The sequence below is a fragment of the Erpetoichthys calabaricus genome, chromosome 7 (genome assembly GCF_900747795.2).
Source record: "Erpetoichthys calabaricus chromosome 7, fErpCal1.3, whole genome shotgun sequence".
Classification (NCBI taxonomy): Eukaryota; Metazoa; Chordata; class Cladistia; order Polypteriformes; family Polypteridae; genus Erpetoichthys; species Erpetoichthys calabaricus.
This window is the reverse complement of record NC_041400.2, coordinates 68,761,539-68,784,032: the sequence shown is the minus strand read 5'-3', so window position 1 is coordinate 68,784,032 and position 22,494 is coordinate 68,761,539. Positions and strand designations below refer to the sequence as shown.

At 39.1% G+C, this 22,494-nt stretch overlaps 1 protein-coding gene across 3 annotated transcripts in view; it reads left to right on the top strand.

Moving 5' to 3' along the window:
* The window catches only part of rasgrf2b (Ras protein-specific guanine nucleotide-releasing factor 2b), a 511,409-nt gene that overhangs the window by 123,912 nt on the left and 365,003 nt on the right, over nt 1-22,494 (top strand). The window lies entirely within an intron of this gene.

Sequence of the window (22,494 nt, the reverse complement as noted above, 5' to 3'; positions counted from 1 at the left end):
AAGGTATTGAATGTAATATGTTTTATATTTCATTTTTGCCCTTTGCCTAGCAAATTACATTTCAATTACTTTTTGATTCTTCACTTCTGTAATATTAGAAGTAGCAGTAGCAAAAGCAGTACTGAAAGAACTCAAGGTTATTTCTTGCACCATTTTGCAAAATTATTCTGTACTCAATAATTTTAGAGGGTGTGGAGGCGGTTGGAGTCCATGCCCGGTCAGGACGCCTCTGCACACTACCTGTATATCCAGGGGGAGCAGCCCTGGACAGTGCAATACCTCCCCTGGACACTAGATGGCCGCCCCCCTGGGTTGCAGCAATGCCCCGGTTTCCAACAGGGCTCCATGGGAATTGGAATTGGGTGCATCCCTGTTGGGTCCTGCAGGCACCGACAGGGGGTTCTGTGTTTGGGACTCCTGAGCCCTTGTGGGAAGCATATTCATTACACCCAGAAGTGCAGCTGGAACTCGGTGATCAAGCACCTGGAGCACTTCCGGGTGGACTATAAAAGGAGCCAGCGACCACCACTCAGCGGCCAGAGTCGGGTGGGAGGAGGACAAAGCTTGCTGAGGAGGAGTGGTGGTGCCAAGAAGAAGAAAGTGCTGTGTGTTAGTAGTGGGCTGTGATTTGGGACTGTGTATTGCCTGTGGGACACGGGGAAGACGTGTGCCCACAGGGGAAGAAAATAAATAGTTTTATTTATTTTACACATGCCTCCCATGTCTAATCTGTGTCGGGTCAGATGCTATATAGCGTCCTTCTTACAAGGGAAAAAAAGAAAAAATATTTCTCAAATCAGCTCAAAATGGAGTAATATGCAATTGCAAATACACTGAACCAAGTAATCCCTACAATTAAAAAAATTATAAAGACAAAACAATACATCTATCTATCTATCTATCTATCTATCTATCTATCTATCTATCTATCTATCTATCTATCTATCTATCTATCTATCTATCTGTCTGTCTGTCTGTCTGTCTGTCTGTCTGTCTGTCTGTCTGTCTGTCTGTCTGTCTGTCTGTCTGTCTAGGGGTCGCTGTGCCCCATGTAACCCACAGACAACACGTTCAGACATCAGGTAAAAGTACCAGTAATATTTTTAATTTCTTCAATAATGTGCACAAAGCACCTCCACCTCCACAATATACAATAATCAATAATAATACAAATAATTAATCCTCCTCTCCTCCCAGCAGCTCCGTCACACTTCCTCCCAACTCCGGCTCAGATTGCTGGGTTTCCCATAGTCCTTTTTATAGTCTGTGACCCGGAAGTGCTTCTGTCCTTCAGTCCATGTGATTCCATAGCTCTTCCGGGTCACATGAAAACTCTTATTTTTCTTCAGCCCAGAAGTACTTCAGGTCTTCTGTCCCCGTGACTAGGGAATACTTCCGGACTATAGAGAAAATAGAAATTCCTGTGTCTCCCTGCAGCATCACCTGATGGCACCCAGCAGGACTGTGAAGTAGAACTCCATCTCCCACGATGGCCTGCGGAAATCCGGGGCACCTCCATGCTGCAGGGAGGACTCCATCCAGCAGCTTGGGGGTGCTGGCCGGGATAAACTGCCGGCCATCTCTCACACTATCTATCTATCTATCTATCTATCTATCTATCTATCTATCTATCTATCTATCTATCTATCTATCTATCTATCTATCTATCTATCTATCTATCTATCTATCTATCTATCTATCTATCTATCTATCTATCTACACTAGACTCTATGATAACCAGAACTCAAACAACAGGCAGAAAAATTGAAGAAATATTCTTAAAATAAAATAGATTTCGCGGAAATGTAAGTTTAAACTTGGTGTTCCATGCGTGTGCGCACCACATGTTTGTCTACCTCTCCCAGTGTAAATATACAATTTAACCTCACCTACCCTTTCTTTGACTATAATGGTCGGTTGTTATTTTTTGTATTTAAAATTTTTTGTGCTCCCCAACCCTAAGTATGCCGAAATAGGCACCAAGTAAGCATAAGTGCGTAGTGCTTACCCTGTAACAGAAGATGGAAATATGCAAAGACTTCAGAAATCTGACAGTGCTTATGAAGGAATTTAATGTTGGTTCAATGACAATTATTGACATTAAGCCTAAGTATTAGAAGATAAAGCAGTTTTTTGCTAAGTCAGAGAGTGTATGGAAAAGCGTCATACTCTTTATGTGTAGATGGAATTGACTATGCCCTGTATGAGTGGTTTTTGCTGAAAAGGTCTGAGGGTGGTTGTATTTCTGGACCCATGGTACAGGAAAAAGCGATAGAGCGTTTCATGAGAAAAGTGAGAAAATTGAGGGTTAGTGTTGATTTTCAAGTGACTGGCTTACTCAAAATTCGCCACAGCATTCTTAAGATAGACTTCGTAAGCTAGAACAGAAATCGGTTGATTTTGAAGCTGCATATAGTGAATTGTTTGAAGAAAATGGCTTGACTGCAGAGCATATTTATAATGCAGACAAGACTGGGTTTAATGTGGAAGTGTTTGCCCAAATGTACTTTGGCTGGTGGTATTGAAAGGTAGCTCACAGGTTCAAGCTAAATAAAGAGCATATAACTGTGCTCGTATGTGCAAACACTATCAGGAACTCATAAGGTAAAGTTACGTGTGATCAGAAAATTTGCCAAACCAAAGTGCCTTAAAGGTATAAATAATCTCCCAGTGGATTATCATCTACAGAAGAATAGTTGGATGGATGCTGAAATTTTTTGAAGTGGTCCCACCTGTTTGTTCCGAGTGTCAAAGAAAATTTTAGAAAGAAAGGAATGTCAGAGTATAGTAAAGTTCTGTTCCTCCTGGATAACTGTCGCAGACATCCTTCTGCTGAAGAACTCGTTAATGACACAAGTCACATGTCTGATCCAACCAATGGAACGGGGGTGATACAAAATATAAAAATGTTTTACAGGTTTGACTTGCTGAAAATTATTATTTTAGACGGGACAATTCTGGACTAGCAGAAAAAATACAGGTATAATCTCAAGTATTCTATTTACACTATGAGTTGTGCTTGGAATTCTGTGAGAAGTAAAACATTACAGAAATGTTGGAGAAAGTTGTGGCCAACTGTGATGACTCTGAAGTCCTCGTTTGATGACAATTTTGAGGAGTTTCCAGTTGACACTGCGATTTCCAGTAGCAGAGTTTATGATGAAGTCTGAGAATTAGTCAATTCTGTTAATGACAAAATGAATTTGTCTCATGATAAGCTCTATGAATTGCTTGCTGTGGATGAAGCTGTTCCAGTAACTCATGCACTAAATACAGAAGACATTATAGAAGCTGTAAGAAGACATAAGGAAGCAATGAAAGAGAGTGATAATGATGGGTGTGAGATGGAAAAAGTATTCTGGCAGAGTGCTATAGCAGCATTTTAAACTGTAATAGCCTTTGCAGAACAGCAACCTTTCTTCACTTCTCAGCATGTTATGCAGCTGCAGATCATGCAAAACATCACTTTGCATAAGAGGCGTATGGCCTACAAGCAAGCTGATATTCATTTATTATTCAAGAAGGCAGCAGATAAGTTTTCCAGTACAGCATCATCTACTGATATGAATCCAAAACCATCCACATCCAATTCTCCTGATTCTGGCCAAGCTACAATATCATCAGTTCCATATGCGATGTTCACTTAATAAACTGTTTGCTCTGTTGTAACAGTTTTAAGTGTGTGTGTGTTTTTTTTTTCAAGTTACTTTAAGTTAAAAAAAGTTATGTTTTTGAATTTCATTATGTTAAACGTTTATTGACTATTATTTTACTAAAACTATTCTAAACAGAAGTCTATTTTTATAATAAAACTGTGTTACATTAAGTTACTTATTAAAGTTACATTAGTAAAACCTAAGCCATAAGGATTTACATTTAATAGTAAGTACTATATAGTATTTTGCTTTAATTTGCTTTTAATTACTATGTACAGTGTCCATTTTAGGACATCCTCCTCCCTCCGAAAAAACTCCATCCTTCCTACTACCTTCGACAAAATATTCCTCCTCCCTGCGAGGAATCCCCAGTCACCCCTCCTCCCTCCTCCCTCCTCTCTCCTCCCTCCTCTCTCCTCCCTCCTCCCTCCTCCATCCGCTCTCAGTTCTCCGATGTCCGTTTTCCGCCATCCACCCTCCTATCTCCGTCATCCGCCTTCAGCTCTCCATCCAACCCCACACCCCCCCCCCCCCCCCCTCGCCCTTTTCGTTAATGAAGTGACGTAATACTTCAGCTCCACCTTCTTCACAAGTTCATTAACCAAATTATTTGTCAATTATATTTCACAGTAAGAATTTACAGCACGACTCAAATGTGGGAACGAAAGTAAATGACGTTAATTGTTGAGTGTCTTTTAATATTGTTTAAGCATACATATTAACACATGTGCAATTAAACGTGTGCATTTACGGTGTAATTTTTCAGGCTTAAAAGCTCGCCTTTTATTAAAAAGGTAAATGCAAACTTTTTTCATTCTGAAGGGCACAAACCACGCAAAAATGTCAGTACACCAGATAAATAAGCGCAACATATTATCAGTTGTATTGTATGCTTACAATACATATAGAAATGTGTTAATCGTTAACTAATAGTATGGGATGGTGTTTTTCAACTCAGCTACAGATGCAGATGGAAACCAGAACTGCTTTGAAAAAATACGAACGCCTTAGGACCGATCTGGAATAAGGTAGCACAGCGCCTTGATTTAAACGATTCCATGTCTTGGTGGGTTTGCGTTGCTTGTTGTCAATATCTTTACACCTGTTTTTAAGGCTTATTGACTGAAAGGGGCTTTCGTGAAAAAAGTTAGGGCTTTGCTACAGGATACACCCTCCACAAGTTAAGGAAGTTAAAAATAAAGGTATATATTTCTGTTTTATTTAAACCTTTTAAGTTTGTATGCGGGCGGCACGGTTAATGAACTTGTGAAGAAGTTGGAGCTGAAGTATTACGTCACTTCATTAACGAAAATGTCGATGAGGGGGCGGGGGGGAGTGTGGGGTTTGATGGAGAGCTGAAGGCGGATGACGGAGATAGGAGGGTGGATGGCGGAAAACGGACATCGGAGAACTGAGAGCGGATGGAGGAGGGAGGAGGGAGGAGAGAGGAGGGAGGAGGGAGGAGGGGTGACTGGGGATTCCTCGCAGGGAGGAGGAATATTTTGTCGAAGGTAGTAGGAAGGATGGAGTTTTTTCGGAGGGAGGAGGATGTCCTAAAATGGACACTGTAACTATGGACTACAGTGATCCCTCGCTATATTGCGCTTCGCCTTTCGCGGCTTCACTCTATTGCGGATTTTATATGTAAGCATATTTAAATATATATCGCGGATTTTTTGCTGGTTCGCGGATTTCTGAGGACAATGGGTCTTTTAATTTCTGGTACATGCTTCCTCAGTTGGTTTGCCCAGTTGATTTCATACAAGGGACGCTTTTGGCAGATGGCTGAGAAGCTACACAACTTACTTTTCTCTGTGTCTCTTGCGCTGACTTTCTCTGATCCTGACGTAGGGGGTGTGAGCAGAGGGGCTGTTCGCACACCTAGATGATATGGACGCTCGTCTAAAAATGCTGAAAGATTATCTTCACGTTGCTACCTTCTGTGTGCAGCTGCTTAGTGAAGCGACATGCTGCACGGTGCTTCACATACTTAAAAGCTCAAAGGGCACGTATTGATTTTTCAATGTTTTGTTTTTATCTGTCTCTCTCTCTCCCTGCTCCTGACAGAGGGGGTGTGAGCTGCCGCCTTCAATAGCTTTGTGCCGCGGTGCTTCGCATACTTAAGCCAAACAGCCCTATTGATTTGTTTGCTTTGCTCTCTGTTTCTGACAGCCTGTACTCCTGACACGCACTCCTTTGAAGAGGAAGATATGTTTGCATTCTTTTAATTGTGAGACAGAACTGTCATCTCTGTCTTGTCATGGAGCACAGTTTAAACTTTTGAAAAAGAGACAAATGTTTGTTTGCAGTGTTTGAATAAAGTTCCTGTCTCTCTACAACCTCCTGTGTTTCTGCGCAAATCTGTGACCCAAGCATGACAATATAAAAATAACCATATAAACATATGGTTTCTACTTCGCGGATTTTCTTATTTCGCGGGTGGCTCTGGAACGCAACTCCCGCGATGGAGGAGGGATTACTGTACACTATTAGGCCTATTTTTAATAGTAACTGTCAAGCAAACAGACAGTTTTTTTGGGTGCTAGAGAGTCTGAGTCTAATTAAGTTTACTCTGAATCTATCTATCTATCTATCTATCTATCTATCTATCTATCTATCTATCTATCTATCTATCTATCTATCTATCTATCTATCTATCTATCTATCTATCTATCTATCTATCTATCTATTGTAAGAAAGGCGCTATATTGCGCCCGACCTGACACAGATTGACACAGGAGGCACACATATAATAAAACATATTTATTTTTCATCGTCTGTGGGCTACGCCTTCCTCGTACCCACAGACACAACACAATCCCAATCACAGCACACAAGTGATTTAAAGAAGTAAGGCAAACTGTACTGCTGCCATATGGCTGGAAGTGGCAGTCCTCTTCTTGGACTAAGTTGACTAACCTGCACATCTGATCTCCATTCTGGCGTGTGTCCCTGGAGACACACTCCCAGTCCCTACATAACACTTGGGAACAAAGAACAGGCTTTGAGCCCTTGGGTTTGTGTGCACGCATGTGTGACGTCTAACCCAGACACATATCCGAATATGCCACACAGTTTTATTAAGTGACTCTTGAGATTTTCAGATAATAGCACATGGTTTTTTTTTTAATTGGGTGGAGAGTTAATACACAATGAAAGACATAGCTGCTATGTCAAGAGAAGCAACAGTAACTTGTATTACACGTGACAATATAAAATACACCAAGAAAAAAGTAGACAACAATTTAAAGATATCAAAAGCGAAAATCTTTAAAAAAATAAACAGTCCACACTCTAAAAGTCCATTAAAAACATAACAGTGGAGGATACAAACTTTAATGGTGCGAAGTCCAGTTTGTGCACTGTGTACCAACTGTCCACAGAAACACTCTGTTCACCGGACGCTTGTTTTCAAACAGAATTTTTGCTGAATTGTCAAATCCCTGTCAGAATCTCTTCCTCATGGAGTAAGCATTTTTTTTTAAACTTCCGGCCTCCTTGTGTTGCTGCTGTGATAAACCATTATATAGCGCCTAACCTGGTACAGACTCACACTGAAGCACATGTATAAAACACCAAGACTTTTATTTTCTTCACCTGTGGGGCACGTCTTCCCCGTGAACCCCTCAGGCAATACACAGTCCCCAAAAGCACTCCAAAACCAAACACAACACTCCCTTCTCATACCACCACTCCTCCCTGGCAACCTCGTCCTCTTCCTCCCGATTCTGGTTTCAAGTGGTGGTTGCCGGCCCTATTATAGCCCACCCGGAAGTATTCCAGGTGCTTGATCACCTGCTTCTGATTGCACTTCCGGGCAGGGCTGTAGAGTTGTACAGGCCAGCTCAGGGACCCATGCAGCAACCCCTGGTGACCACCCCAGATCCCAACAGGGCTGTGGAGAACTCCATCTCCCATGGAGCCCTGTGGGAAACTGAGGCACCATCCTCAGCCAAGGAGGCTGCCACCAAGTGTCCCGGGGAAGGTATTGAGCAGTCCATGATTGCTCCTACGGAACATGTGTAGAAGGGGGGACCTGGCCACCCGCCATACTGCAAAGTCCTAGGCATGCCTTGCTTCTCATCTACCAGCTTCACTTGGTCCTTTCATGAGTCTTCCCTCTCTCGCTGGACCCACAACCGGTGTCTCTCTGGCAGAACTATCTTTTCCTTCCTGGAGGTAGGTGTCGCCATCTGTGTGCCTCACGTCTTCACAGCCTGCCAGTCTGTCTGTCTGCAAGCCCCTGTGCTCTGTGTTAGTGGTCTTAACAGCATTCTCAGTGGACTGTCCTTCCTTCATCACCCACTGCCCAGAAGTATATATCTGCTTCAGTCCCTGATTAGATTAACATGACTATTTATTAAACAATGGTACATACCAATTTGGTTTGATAAGCAGCAGTGTAAACATAGTTTCATTGTTTAAACAAAGCAGGTAAATATCTACATCCTGTACACAGCCAGCAACAATACTAAGAGAAAAAGAAAACCACCGAGTATACAAAACTATTCCCCTCTGACATGTGTAACGTGAACGTTCAGTATAGCATCAGACAGGGCCAGACTGGGAAGCTTATTCAGGCCAGGAATCCCAAGTCTAACTCAAGCCACACAATATACATCAGTTTTCTTGTACAGACACAGACTTAAAAAACCAACAAACAAAAATTTTGTCTTGGAATTTTTTATGAATGAGGAGACAGTAGATTCAGCTTTTACACATACATTTCACTCTTAAATATTAGTCTCAAGACAGGCTCTGATAAAGTGTGGAACAACACTTTATAAATAAATAAATCATGTAGTTCTATATTTATATCAAAACAAATGTGCAAAAAGCACTAAACCACAAAAAAGTAGGTGTCAGTGTCATAGAATTCTGTCAAACATTTATTAAAGAATGCACTTAGTAAACAAAAAACTATGAAACATTTCATGTAGGTTTAACTTTCAGAGCGCAAGAGACACACTTTAAAAATATTAAAATAAAGTAAAAACAAGTCACGTTCATTAACAAACCTATCATGAAATAAAGAACAACAGGTACATTTAAAACATAAATCATTTCATTCACATACGTGTTTCATTAATAAAAAAATAAAACATTTCATGTAGCCTATTCAGTCACTCTGAGGAAAATGAAAAAAAAAATGTGACCATACACTACACTTCATTAAACGTTGAAAAAATAAAACAATAAATACACAGTAACAAAGACCAAAACCCATACAACATCCAAATACAACTCAAAGTATATTATAAACTTTTAAACAATCTTCATATACTGTATAACTTTAATCACAAAAGCACCAGATGTACACACCTCTCATCATAGCACTCCTGTTTAACTGTCAGAGCATGAGACGCACGCGAAGTCAAAACTTGACTTGAACAAAACAAGAAACCATCCAACCAGAAACCAGAAAAGAAACCCTCCAACGTTAAACTGAAAGGATTTGTGCCCACTACAGAGTAATAACGCCTGCTTGATTTCCAGTATAATAACATTATATAATTTCACCATTTGTTTATTTCACTGGTTGCTCTGAATGCCAGGCAGCAGGCCACCAGGAAAGCTCCCGCTGATTGTAAAGGGGGATTGACATCAAGGATTTCTTACACATGCTCTTTCCCCAGTATGAACAACAGACAACACCAGTGGTTTTGGTTCAATTCTCCTGTTTCAAATAAGTTCATTGTACTGGTCTGGAAATAACAAGCTTGCAGGAAATCTCCCTTTCGATAATTTGTCAGCCATAAACTTATCAACAAGCATTTGGCCTTGGATTTGTTAACACTGCTACCTGACAGCTAAAGAGTCTTGTGTAGAACTTGGGCAGTGTTTATAGTGTGCGTGTTCTTTCTTTGATATTGTGGGTTGTCCTGTTTCACTTCAAAGCTGTTCAATTCTAAATGGAAGGCATTGCTGTTCATATCTGCTATATTTTCCTGGCAAGTGTTTTGAGATACTCTCAATTTGCATAATGCTTGAAACTATATCGCCACATTTTTTTTATGAGAAATGGCAGAAGGAATCACAATAAAATCAATCCGTGAATGTGTATGCATGAAATTGTACATTAAATTAGGTCAATTACAGATTGAGTAAATTAATGTTAACATTAGAGAAGTTTGCACAGCTTGGTATGCCAGATTCCTTTTCAAAAAGTTATCTTAATTGGTGATGTTATTGGTATACTCATGGTTTGATTGGTAATAAATACCTTAGATATGGATTTGAATGAGCTCGAGCATTAACATCTTGGCTGCTTCTATAGAAATAATGCAAAATATTTTGGTGGCCACAAAGAAGTTAAGCAACAAAACGGTTATGTGGAATGTGAGCAATATCACATAGATTTTTTTTATTTTATTAATTTTCATTGTAATCATGCCATACAAACAGATCAATTTATAACCCAACAAATTTGAAGACTAATCAAACCCCACCCCTGAGAAGGAGAGCTTAGCTAAAGGAAAATTGCTTAAGGCTTTTTAATAAGGCAACGTTAAACAAAAGAAAGGGAGAAGTAAATATCTATGTAAATAAGAGATGGAGAAGGGAGTTAAATGCGGGTAATAGTTATTTCTCTTATTCTAAAATAATATTGATTAAATCCTGCCATGTTTTGAAAAAATTTTGTACAGATCCTCTAACTGAAAATTTGATTTTTTCCAATTTCAAATAATATAAAACATCGGTTTCCCACTGACTTATAAGAGGAGAATTAGGATTCTTCCAATTTAACAAAATAAGTCTGCGTGCCAAAAGTGTAGTGAATGCAATCACCGTTTGCTTGTCCTTCTCCAATTCAAGTCCATCTGGAAGAACACCGAACACAGCTGTTAATGGGTTAGGAGGGATTGTGATACCAAGGCTGTCTGAGAGGCACTTAAAAATTTTTGTCCAAAATGATGTTAATTTGGTGCAGGCCCAAAACATGTGACCCAGTGAGGCAGGAGCTTGGTTGCAGCGTTCGCAGGTTGTATCCTGCCCTGGAAACATTTTGGACAGTTTTAAGCGAGACAAATGGGCTCAATATATAATTTTTAGTTGAATACTGCTATGCTTTGCGCATATAGAACTCAAGTGAATTCTCTGCTTTGCTACCTTCCACTCCTTTTCTGATATATTGATTAAGAGATCTTCTTCCCAATGTCCTCTTGGATCTTTGAAAGGTAGGGACTCTAATAAGATTTTATATATTGCGGAAATAGTGTTTATTTCCTCGAAATTGAGCAGTATTTTTTCCAGCATTGTGGAGGGTGCAAGGTGGGGGAAATCGGGCAATTTCTGTTTAACAAAATTTGTAATTTGAAGATAGTAAAAGAAATGTGTAGCCCAGAAATGCATCAGATTCCGTGTTGTCTTCTTTGGGCTCAGTGGAATATAAAGACTTATAGTAATCTCTAAATGTGTGCATTATTTTATTATGGTCGATGATTTCTTCTCCATTCTTGTTGGTGATTACTGGTATTGCATTGTGAACTTCTTGTTTATGAATTTGTTGAGCTAAAAGCTTATTAGCTTTTTCTCCGTGTTCATAGTAATGCTGTCTAGACTTATAAATAAGTTGTTCAGTTTCTTTAGTTGTTAAGATGTTAAGTTCTGTATGCAGGGCCTGCCTTTTCCTGTGGAGAACTTCATTTGGACGCCTGGCTTGTTCTTCATCTATTCTATTAATTTCATTTCTTAGCTCTGACACTTTCTTGGTTTCTAATTTATTTCTGTGGGAAAGATATGAAATAATCTGTCCTCTTTAGAAGGCCTTTAGAGTTTCCCAGAGTGTTCCTGCAGAAACCTCTGTGGACGTGTTTGTCTCTAGGAAGAAGCTGATTTGTTTGGATATAAATTCTGTGCAGTTCTCGTCTGCCAATAAAAGAGGGTTAAGACGCCATCTGCGAGGTGAGTGTGAGGGGCTTATTGATTTTAGCTCCAAGACTAGAGGGGCATGGTCAGAGATAACAATTGTGTCATATTTGCATGATTTAATTGTAGGCAGGAAATTATTATCTATAAAAAAATAATCAGTTCTTGAGAAGCTATAATGCACTGGTGAGTAGAACGAATATGTTCTTGAGTTTGGGTTAAGAAACCTCCAGGGGTCTGATAAGTTGTGATCATTTAAAAACTGTGTAATTATCTTTGCAGTATTAGATGTTGTCCCCCTGTCACAGGAGTCCTATCTAAGTGTGGATTTAAAACACAATTAAAGTCCCCAGCCATTATAATTTTATGAGTGTTCACATTGGGAATGGATGCAAATAGATTTTGCATGAATTCCTTATCATCAACATTGGGTGCATAAACATTTATCAAAATCATTTTACTGTTATATAAGTTGCCCATGACCATCACATATCTCCCTTCAGGGTCCGACACTACATCTGATGCTACAAATGGAACTGTTCTATGTATGAGAATTCCCACCCCTCTAGTTTTCTTTATAAAGCTAGAATGGAACATTTGGCCAGTCCAGTCTTTTTGTAATCTGAACTGATCCTTGCTTAGTAAGTGGGTCTCCTGTAAAAATACTATTTTAGCGTTTAAGCCTGTTAGGTGAGAGCATACTTTCTTTCTCTTTAATTCGTGATTCAGGCCTTTAACATTCCAGCTCACAAAGTTAACTGTCCCATCATGGAGACATTGATTCTGAGTTTTTAATGTCATTTTATAGTTTTAATTGGTAATATGGCAGTTTTAATCTTAGTTTCAAGATTCCCCATTAGTTATTGCATTTTAGCCTATTGTTGCATTGATATTTATAATTACAAGGAATATCACATAGATTAAACATTATCTGATGTTAAAGTCAGTGTTGAAATAACAATAACACACATCATATGCCAAAGCTGAAACAAAAAATAAGACTCAAAGTAAAAAATTGCCTAGCCATAAAGTAGAAACTGGAAAATCTAAATAGAACACTAGTGAAGTTTTATGATACAGAATATCCACAAGCTCGGACTATACATGATGCTGGTTTAAGTACTGTCACGCTGATGACAACACACAGACTGCAGTCTACTTCAGGACTGCAATCCCTAGCAATGGGTTGCAGCATAATCTCATGTGACCCCCAGAATGGTGACACGCATCAACAGAAACAAAAGTGAAAAAAACTGTAACTCAAAACCTCTGTTTTCACAGAAAAATTTCTCAACCCCAGAAAAATTCAAATACAACCAATCAATTATAACACCCACTTGTTATATATGTCTTTAAGCTCCTGACTTGGTTACATGTTCTAGCTATATCTCCTACTTAAACCCTACTGGTCCATGTCTGCCTTTCAGACAGCATCAGAATAACTGTACATCCTTAATAGTCCATTTTAATACTGGATGAAAAACCATATTTTCTTATGCTCAACTTTTTTGAAATATCTGAATTTATAAGATGGTGTACGTGACATAATGTGTGATTGACAACATTCATTGAGATGTGTACACATGCATGTATGTGACAACTACATTACAGTACAGGTTGACATTCAAAAATCTGGCAACCTCCAGATCGGATTCGAAAATGCCGGATTGTGGATTGGTTATATATGCTGTATACATTTAACAGAAAATGACTACCTGTACAGTCCTTTAAAGAAAGAAAATGAAACACTTTTTTGATCCACTGTCAGAAAAGAACTTTAACAGTTTTTCTTTCTATTTTTTAATACACTGTTGAAGAGCCAATGTCGTATGTTTCACAAATGGTTTGCACAGACATGCCGCTATCAAGTTTTTTTTTAGCACTTCTACTTTCTCTGCAATTGACAACGCACGATGTTTATGTTTTACGCCACCTCTTTTCTTTGCTGAATCCATAATGGGCCTATATAGCAGCAAATAAATGATAAAATGAGAAGGAATGAGCAGAAATGCCTGCTAGCAGGTGCAAGCAAGACCCTACAACTTATTATTGACTACAGCGCCATCAAAACATAAACTGCGCCTCCAGAAAACAGTGGTGCGCCAATGCGGTAAATTTGAAAATGCGCTCCGAAATCCATGCCAGAAATCTGAAGGAACCGGATTATCGATGGCCGGATTTTTGAATGTCAATATGTATCATATAGCATATCTGCCGTTGTGTGCTGATGTCTTAAATGTGCCAATCCATGAATGCTAAGACATAATAAGACAGAAGAATGAACATAAGAAAGGGTGATAACGATAAAAAATACCACAAAAAGGGCATCGATGGCACAAAAATGCACCTAGCAGTCGCAAAATCTGGGGAACAGCAAATTCAAATATATAACTCTCTTTGCGGCCTTCATTTTTTCTGACTTTTTCTTTATTTCTTGTAGATTTTATTTTAAAAAATTAACATTCCATTCAATCAAAATTTACTTTAACAACAATGAGAGTTAATTACATACAATCAAGTGAAACGTAACAAACCTGAATTCAACCTGCCTGAGAAAAAGAGTGGAGAGCCAGCAACAAGTGCAATCCTTTAAAAAAAAAACAAAGAAGGGAGAATACATTTTCCTCTGATATAAAAGATTATTCTAAAATTTTAGTAATTATTTCTTGCCATATTTTTAAAAAGTTTTGAACAGATTCTCTAAGTGGGAATTTGATTTTTTCCAATTTCAAATAGTATAGAACATCAGTTTCCCATTGACTTATAACAGGTGGGCTGGGATTCTTCCAGCTGAGCAAGTCTATGTGCTAATAATGCGGTGTAAGCAATTATAAGTGTAATCTATGCTTGGTTGCCTTCCAGTCCTTCCCTAAGATGAGAGATCCTTTTACCACCAAACCCTGGGATTTTTGAAAGGAATAGACCTTAAAATATTTTTATGTATTATTGAGAAGCTGTCTAAATTTTCAACAATGATCAGTTTTTCTTCTGGAATAGAATTGTGTGGAAGGTAAGAAAATTAGGCATGTTCCTTTTAACAAAGTTTCTGATTTGAAAGTAGTGGAAAAATTGTGCTAATGGGCGGTTACATTTGAAGAATAATTGTACATAAGATGCAAAGACATTATCTATATACAGATCTCTAAGTGTTTTAATCCTGAATGATTTGCAAAGGTTAACTACTGTGTAGGTTTGAGAGGGTAGAAAAAGGTCATTATCATGTAGAGGTGCAACAGATAAAAGATTCTCTGTCTTAAAGTGCTTCCCGCATTGGTTCCATATTCTGAGTGATTGATGGACAATTGGATTTATGTTTACTGGGGCACAGAGCAGGGCATTTCAAGAATGTCCAAACAGTCTTCATTTTGAAGACTGTTGACTGTTTGTATATTCTTTCTTTGTGGGTTTTGTATTTCTTAAGAGAAGCAAAAATTCAGCTACTTTGATTAAATCTGGCTTAACCATTAACACCTGAGGAAACAATGTATCATCAGTTATGGATTAAAAGGATGAAATATTGGCTCATTATAACCATGTTGATTCTCCAAACCAATTTTGTATCTGTTGCTTGGATATTTAAGAAGCTGCATTTACTCCAAAAGTGCTAAAAATCCCACTTGTTTACCATTAACAGAATACTGAATGCCTGGTTTCCTCAAAATCAATTTTCTGATATCAGTAGTTTGAAAAAATATCTACTTCTTAGCCATTTTATTTTCCCACAAAAGACTGGATAAAGCTTTTTTTTTCATACTGGTCCCCAAGTATGAAAATGAGAAGAGGATTGCTACAGGGAATCCCAACAGGCTCTTCACTTACAGATAACACAACTACATTAGAAGTCACACATTGATTCTTTTGATACCTCCTACACTGCAAAATGTAAGTAAAAGAATGTATGATTTGATTTTGAACTACAGAAAGAATTTAGGAAAACAAATCTTATTCGTAATATTGCTATCACCTTTTCTTATTTTCATCCTTCTGTCTGATTATGTCTTGGCATTCATGGTTTGGCAGAAATGACTTGATTTAGAACTACTGAAGGAATTTAAGAAAATAAATACAATTTATTGACAATTCAAATATAAGGAATATGCAATATTTGCATATAAGGTACAATATATGAATTTTGACATTTAATGGATTACTATTGGAAGGTGGATGTTTAACACACTTATTTGAGTATATAACTCTTTATCTTATATGTGCTTATTTTATAAAAATGGTTAAGGGTATTGACACTTCCTCTAGAAAGTATTATAATGAATGTGTTACAATGAGGTCATACGTGGGAAAGAGTGCTATTTTCCTACTTTCTTTTAAGGTGCTTAATTTGTGTTAATTTAATTTAAGTGTTAATTTTAATTAACACTTGGGGCCTAATATATAAAATAATAATAACTTAAAAAAACTTATAAAACTAATGAAACTAATGAATAATAATAATAAAACTTATAAATTAATGAATAACTTCCGGCTGGGAGAGGACGCAGGCGCTGGCTGTTCGCCGCTTCTCCACGTTATATTCATTACTTAAGTATTTTTACTACTTGAATATCATTTTAATTGTAGCTGTTTTCTGGATATTATACAGAACTTTAGCATCTAGCGGCTGTAATTTGCTGTTAACACCTTACAGTGTTTAATATCGTTGCTTTTGGAGAAATCCTACCTGTGACATTTGTTGGTCCGACTTGCGCTGTGTCATTGGCGCTGGCCTGTATCGGCCTGCTATTATATTTCCTGAATGTCGGCTTTGTTGTGGGATCTTGGTGATTGTCTTGCTTCTGGAGTCCTTTGCAATTTGCACCACAGCTGTCCAACTGTACACATAAGGACTACGGCCAACTATTTACATCGGGGCCATATCTCCTCCACTCGCCGGCATGCTTCGATATCTGCCATCGCAACTGTTGGAGCTCAACAACCACAGCCTTCCATTTGACATCACAGTCATCAAACAACTTGGACTCCTCTGTCGCCCCCGCTATGTCCATAGGGGATCTGGTCGGCGGTTTGTTTACATCAAGACCGGGAGCTCCATTCTGTCCTTGTGGTCAGCAGCACCACGCTCCGTGGCAGCCTGAACATGTCATCCGAGCGCCATTACCACGGAGACTAAAAACACTGCTCGGCGGCGGTACAGGTGAGACGGAAAGCCTGGAGTGGGTTTCAGCTTTCTTGGTCCTCTGGTTAAAAAGCAACACCTCGCTAAACATCAAAGTTGAACTTTTTAATGTTCAGTCCCTGACAAATAAAACCTGTCTAATTTATAATCACATTGTAGACAGGGAGATTGACATTATTTGTTTGACTGAGACCTGGCATAAATCCGAGGTATACTCCGTTTTCAACGAGTCCTGCCCTCCTGGGTACACCTACCTTGAAAAGGCCCACAGCTCTAGACGTAGCGGTGGTCTGGCTGTAATTAATCGGATTGATTTGCAATTATCACTTCTCCCCCTTCCTAAATTCTCAACTTTTGAATGCCTGGCAATAAATTGCAAGCATCCACTTTTTACAACAATACTTCTTATTTACCGACCACCAAAACAACACCCTGATTTCATTACGGAAATGAATGAGCTGCTCTCATCCTTCTGTACAACATCATCAAATGTACTGATTCTTGGAGATCTGAACATTTATGTGGACACTCCCTCTAATTATTCTGCTGCTCAGCTCTTAGAGCTCCTGGATTGCCTAAATCTGAGGCAACTTGTCGAGGTCCCCACTCACAACAAGGGCCATACCCTCGATTTAGTCATTACTGATTCAGTCCTCATCTCAGACCTCCAACTACTTGATCTGGGTGTTTCCGATCACAAAATTGTCTCAATGGATTTACCCACAAATTCACTATACTCTAAACCACAGCACTGTATCCGCTTTAGGAACCTGAAAAAAATTAATTTGACTGATTTAAATGCCGACATTTAAGATCCTCCATCGCTGGATGTTTCTACATCAAAGCCAATGGGCTGCCTTTCCCAGTTCCTCTGTACCACAGTTAAAGAAGTTGAGGACATCATACAGAGGATGCGATCTTCAACGTGTTCATTGGACCCTTTTCCTACTCCTCTGATAAAAGCTAATGTATCAGATATAAGCCCTCTCATTGCTGACATCATTAATCACTCTCTCCAGAGTGGCTTAGTCCCACTGGCCTTAAAAACCACAAAAATTAGACCTCATTTAAAAAAAATCCTTTTTGGATCCTGAAGTGATAGCAAACTATCGTCTGATCTCCAACCTTCCATTTCTGTCTAAGGTTTTGGAAAAGGTTGTTTTGGTTCAGCTTCAGGATCACCTCAAAAAATTCAATCTGTTTGAAAAATTTCAGTCTGGTTTCCGAACTTCTCACAGCACAGAGACAGTCCTGGTCAGAGTCACCAATGACGTCCTGATGGCTGCTGATCAGGGCTCTCCATCACTCCTCATCCTCCTGGACCTTACAGCTGCATTTGATACGGTAGATCATAATATTCTCCTTCATCATCTTCACTATACAATTGGACTTTCTGGCATTGCTTTCGAGTGGTTTAAGTCCTATCTTACAGACAGGACTGAGTATGTGGCCTTGGGGGATGCTAAATCTCATACCCAAACTGTCACCTGTGGAGTCCCACAAGGACCAGTCCTTGGGCTGACCCTCTTTAATATCTATATACTACCCCTGAGTCACATTATCCGCAATCATGGAGTTTCATTCCATTGCTATGCCAATGATACGCAGCTCTATGTGAGACTGGATTCGACTTCTCTTACACCTCCATCAACTTTTTCCTCTTGCTTGGATGAGATTGAGGCCTGGATGTCCAAGAACTTCCTCAAGCTGAACAGCACCAAAACTGAAGCTCTTTTAATTGGCACCCCCCATCAACTTTGTTCCTTTGTAAATTGTGTTTCCTTTTCTGGCCGTACCATTACCCTCTACCCTTCTGTTACAAATCTGGGTGTCAAGTTAGACTCTCATCTGTCATTTGATATACATATCTATCACCTTTGTAAAATTACATTCCTTCATCTCCGAAACATAGCCAAACTCCGTCCCTACCTCTCCCTCTGTGATGCTGAACAGCTGGTTCATGCCTTTGTCTCATCCAGACTGGACTATTGTAATGCACTCCTCATTGGGATACCCAACAAGAGCCTTCAAAAGCTCCAACAAATTCAAAATATTGCTGCAAGAATCCTGATGAGGGTGCGGAAATATGAACATATCTCACCAATCCTTCGGTCACTTCATTGGTTCCCTATCCATCTCCATATCGAATAGAAACTGTTTGTTTACTCACCAGTGTATCCATGGAAATGCTCCACAATATCTTAAAGAATTCCTTATATTACAATCCACTACAAGAAACCTCTGTTTTACAACTACCCACCGCCTTTGCCCCACTGTGACCAAACTTCATACAATGGGTGACCGAGCCTTTGCAGCCGCTGCTCCACGGCTCTGGAATGCCCTACCAGAGAGCCTGAGAACACAGCAGATTGTGGGCTGTTTTAAAAAACAGCTAAAGACCGTTCTATTTAGGAAAGCATATTAACAAGAATGCTATAATTATTGTTGTTAAATCTGTGTTTTTATCTTGCTTTGCCTTTGTTTAATCTTTTTATGTTGCACTTTGAGATTTACTGCTAATGTATAAATAAAATACATTATTATTATTATTATTACTAGGTAGCGCTGCTGCCTCGCAGTTGGGAGATCTGGGGACCTGGGTTCGATTCCCGGGTCCTCCCTGCGTGGAGTTTGCATGTTCTCCCCGTGTCTGCGTGGGTTTCCTCCGGGCGCTCCGGTTTCCTCCCACAGTCCAAAGACATGCAGGTTAGGTGGATTGGCGGTTCTAAATTGGCCCTAGTGTGTGCTTGGTGTGTGGGTGTGTTTGTGTGTGTCCTGCGGTGGGTTGGCACCCTGCCCAGGATTGTTTCCTGCCTTGTGCCCTGTGTTGGCTGGGATTGGCTCCAGCAGACCCCCGTGACCCTGTGTTCGGATTCAGCGGGTTGGAAAATGGATGGATGGATTATTACTAGGGGGCTCCGTCCCCTGCTCGCTTCGCTCGCCAACCCCTGGTGTTGGATAATTATAAATAGCGTGATGTATGTATGAGATATAGCATAGTGTGAAGGTGTAGATGACGCATATAGGAAGCCAAGAATAAATTGCAAGGCACAGTGTAAAGATTTATCAGAAAATTTCTTTGTACACAACATTAGTAGTAAAGATGGTGTCTTGTTCTTGAATGAGTTTGTCTTGGCATGGATCATTTATAACCTTAACTTTAACGTCAGATGAACGTCGACCTCGTGAGAAGGCCACATAAAGTTGTCCATGTCCAAAAACAGGGTCAGAGAGGTAGATGCCAACCTTGTTCATGGTACCTTGTTTAGTGTTAAGGTTTCTTAATAGCATGATTATTGTTCCGATTGAAAGGTAAAGATTGTGTTGTGGTAATCCGGCTGGGTTAATAGTGTTCAAATATTGTCAGGGGAAATTAAGATGGTCATTGTTGTCATCAGAGTCAACTTTGTCAGAGCTTAGAAAGAGTTGTGCCTCTACAGGAAGTAATGCAATGACTTGGTTATTTATGTGATCAACATTAATATTTTTTGGATATAATATAGTCCGTTGTGTTAAAAGGGGTATTTGGTCTAATGAGATCGCTGTTCCAAATATCTCCGTAACTAAGTCGTCGCAGATAAAGGCTTGAGGAATTGTAATAATATCTGGGTGAAGTCCATCTGTATTGGTGAGTGTACCATCTCCCAGTTGTAATAACCAATTGTTATATTCTGGATCTGGACATCGCATGCTTTGTACCAACTGTATCTTTTGAAAGCAATGCCAATTGGCAGCGTAACATTTTTTTTTCCGCGGTTTTAGAAGCGCGTTGTAGGCGCCGACGTTTATTGTTTTTTTTGATGCGGGTTCGTGTTTGTGGTCCCGTTACTCGAGCCATCTCGTTCTGTACCCGTGATCGTGAATTCACGACTTGTTTGTTCTTTATCGTTAGTAATATGGATAAGTAATAAGGAGGATCGCACTCACTGTTAATATGCGGACTGTTCGTTTCTTCGTATTATTACCAATCAGGTGTCGCGCCTGTATATGTATTGTAGTCCGGTCTCTTGTTGTTTATGTATGACGTCGTCCGCGTATTTTAAGGTGGACTGAACAATAGCTGAGCGCATGGCATGTGGAGCAATAGCTAAGCACTGTCTAAAATCTCCTCCTAATAAAAGTACCTTTCCTCCAAAGGGAATATTATTATTCATCAACACAATGCCAATTGTCCGCGTATTTTAAGGTGGACTGAACAATAGCTGAGCTCATTGCATGTGGAGCAATAGGTAAGCACTGTCTAAAATCTCCTCCTAATAAAAGTACCTTTCCTCCAAAGGGAATATTATTATTCATCAACGTTTGTAGAAGTTTATCAATGGTGTTGAGTAAGTGACTGGATGCCATTGTACATTCATCTATAATTAATAGTTTTGCAAGACGGATGTCACGTGCATTGTTACTGTTCATTTTCATAGTGGATACCGATGTTTCTGTGATTGGGACCAGTATTTTGAATAAGGAGTGACATGTGTTTTTGGAGCCGAGACATTTTTTCTTCCGTGGTTTCAGAAGCGCGTTGTAGGCGCCGGCGTGTATTGTTTTTTTTTCATGCGGGTTCGTGTTTGTGGTCCCGTTACTCGAGCCGTATCGTTTTGTACACATGATCGTGAATTCATGACTTGTTTGTTCAGTATCGTTAGTAATATGGATAAGTAATAAGGAGGATCGCACTGACTGTTAATATGGAGCCTTTTCTGATTTTCCGGTGCTTGGTGTGGCGCCTGCACACTACGTCTTTTGCGTCCACGGCCCATGTCCCTGCGTCCATCCGGTTTACCATTCTCGTTTAGTAATATGGATTAAAACTGTTAAGGTGTCATACTAAAATTTTCCTTACACTCAAACAGTGGTGTACGCGGTTACCATGTATGGCTTAAAAAACACCTGTTTTGAGTATTTATAATCTATCATCATATAAATTTGGCCATGTTCCTCAGTGACATCTTTCCTACTTAACCACGGGAAAACGCAGAAAATGAAACTTGTGAATGTAACCCTGAGGTATTACTGACTGAAATGGAGACTTTAAAAACATTATTTTTGCTGGTCCCTCTGTGGAAATCACAAATAAAAGAAGAAAATCCCAGAGTGGGAGAAACTAACAGAAACTGAGTGGAGAGAGCAGAAAAAAACAAATTTGCCAAATAAATGTGAATGTTGCATTATATTTAAGCTTTTAAATATTTGATGTACAATATCCAAACGTCTTTGAATTGCCATTGCGTTGCTGTCCTGAGGGACAGCATCTTGGTCATCTGTCCACTTATATATTATTGTAAAAAAGACAGAAATTTCAACACACAGTTTTCCACATGCATGAATTCATGTCACAACTTATTTTCCACAATTGTATTCTAGAGGGTAATTAGTTAGCTTAACAGTCAGCATTCCAGCCAAAAAAAAAAATGGTAAAAAGACTATTATATTTTATCCAAAAGAGAGAGCAACCAAAGTATCTGTGCAGCTGTAGAAAGATATTCCCATAGTTTGACTCAGGAGTCTAAGTGGTTATATAACTTTTGGATATAAGCTGAGTGACAGTTTTTTAAGGAGAAAATAATATTTATTGGTCTATAAGATGTCTATTAATAAACAGTTATAAAAGAGATGCTAAATGCAGTTACAAATGGTGTTAAGTTGGGAATTACCGCATACATTCCTTATTTTACTCATGAAAAAGCAAACAAACCACTACAATATTTAACCTATTAAGTTCATTTTCTGTAATTTAACAAAAGCCGTTTATTCACATTGATGATCTTTGTTCATAGTAAGGTTTGTAGCATTTAATAAGAATTAGAACTGGAAACAACCAAATTATAGCCACAATCAAAC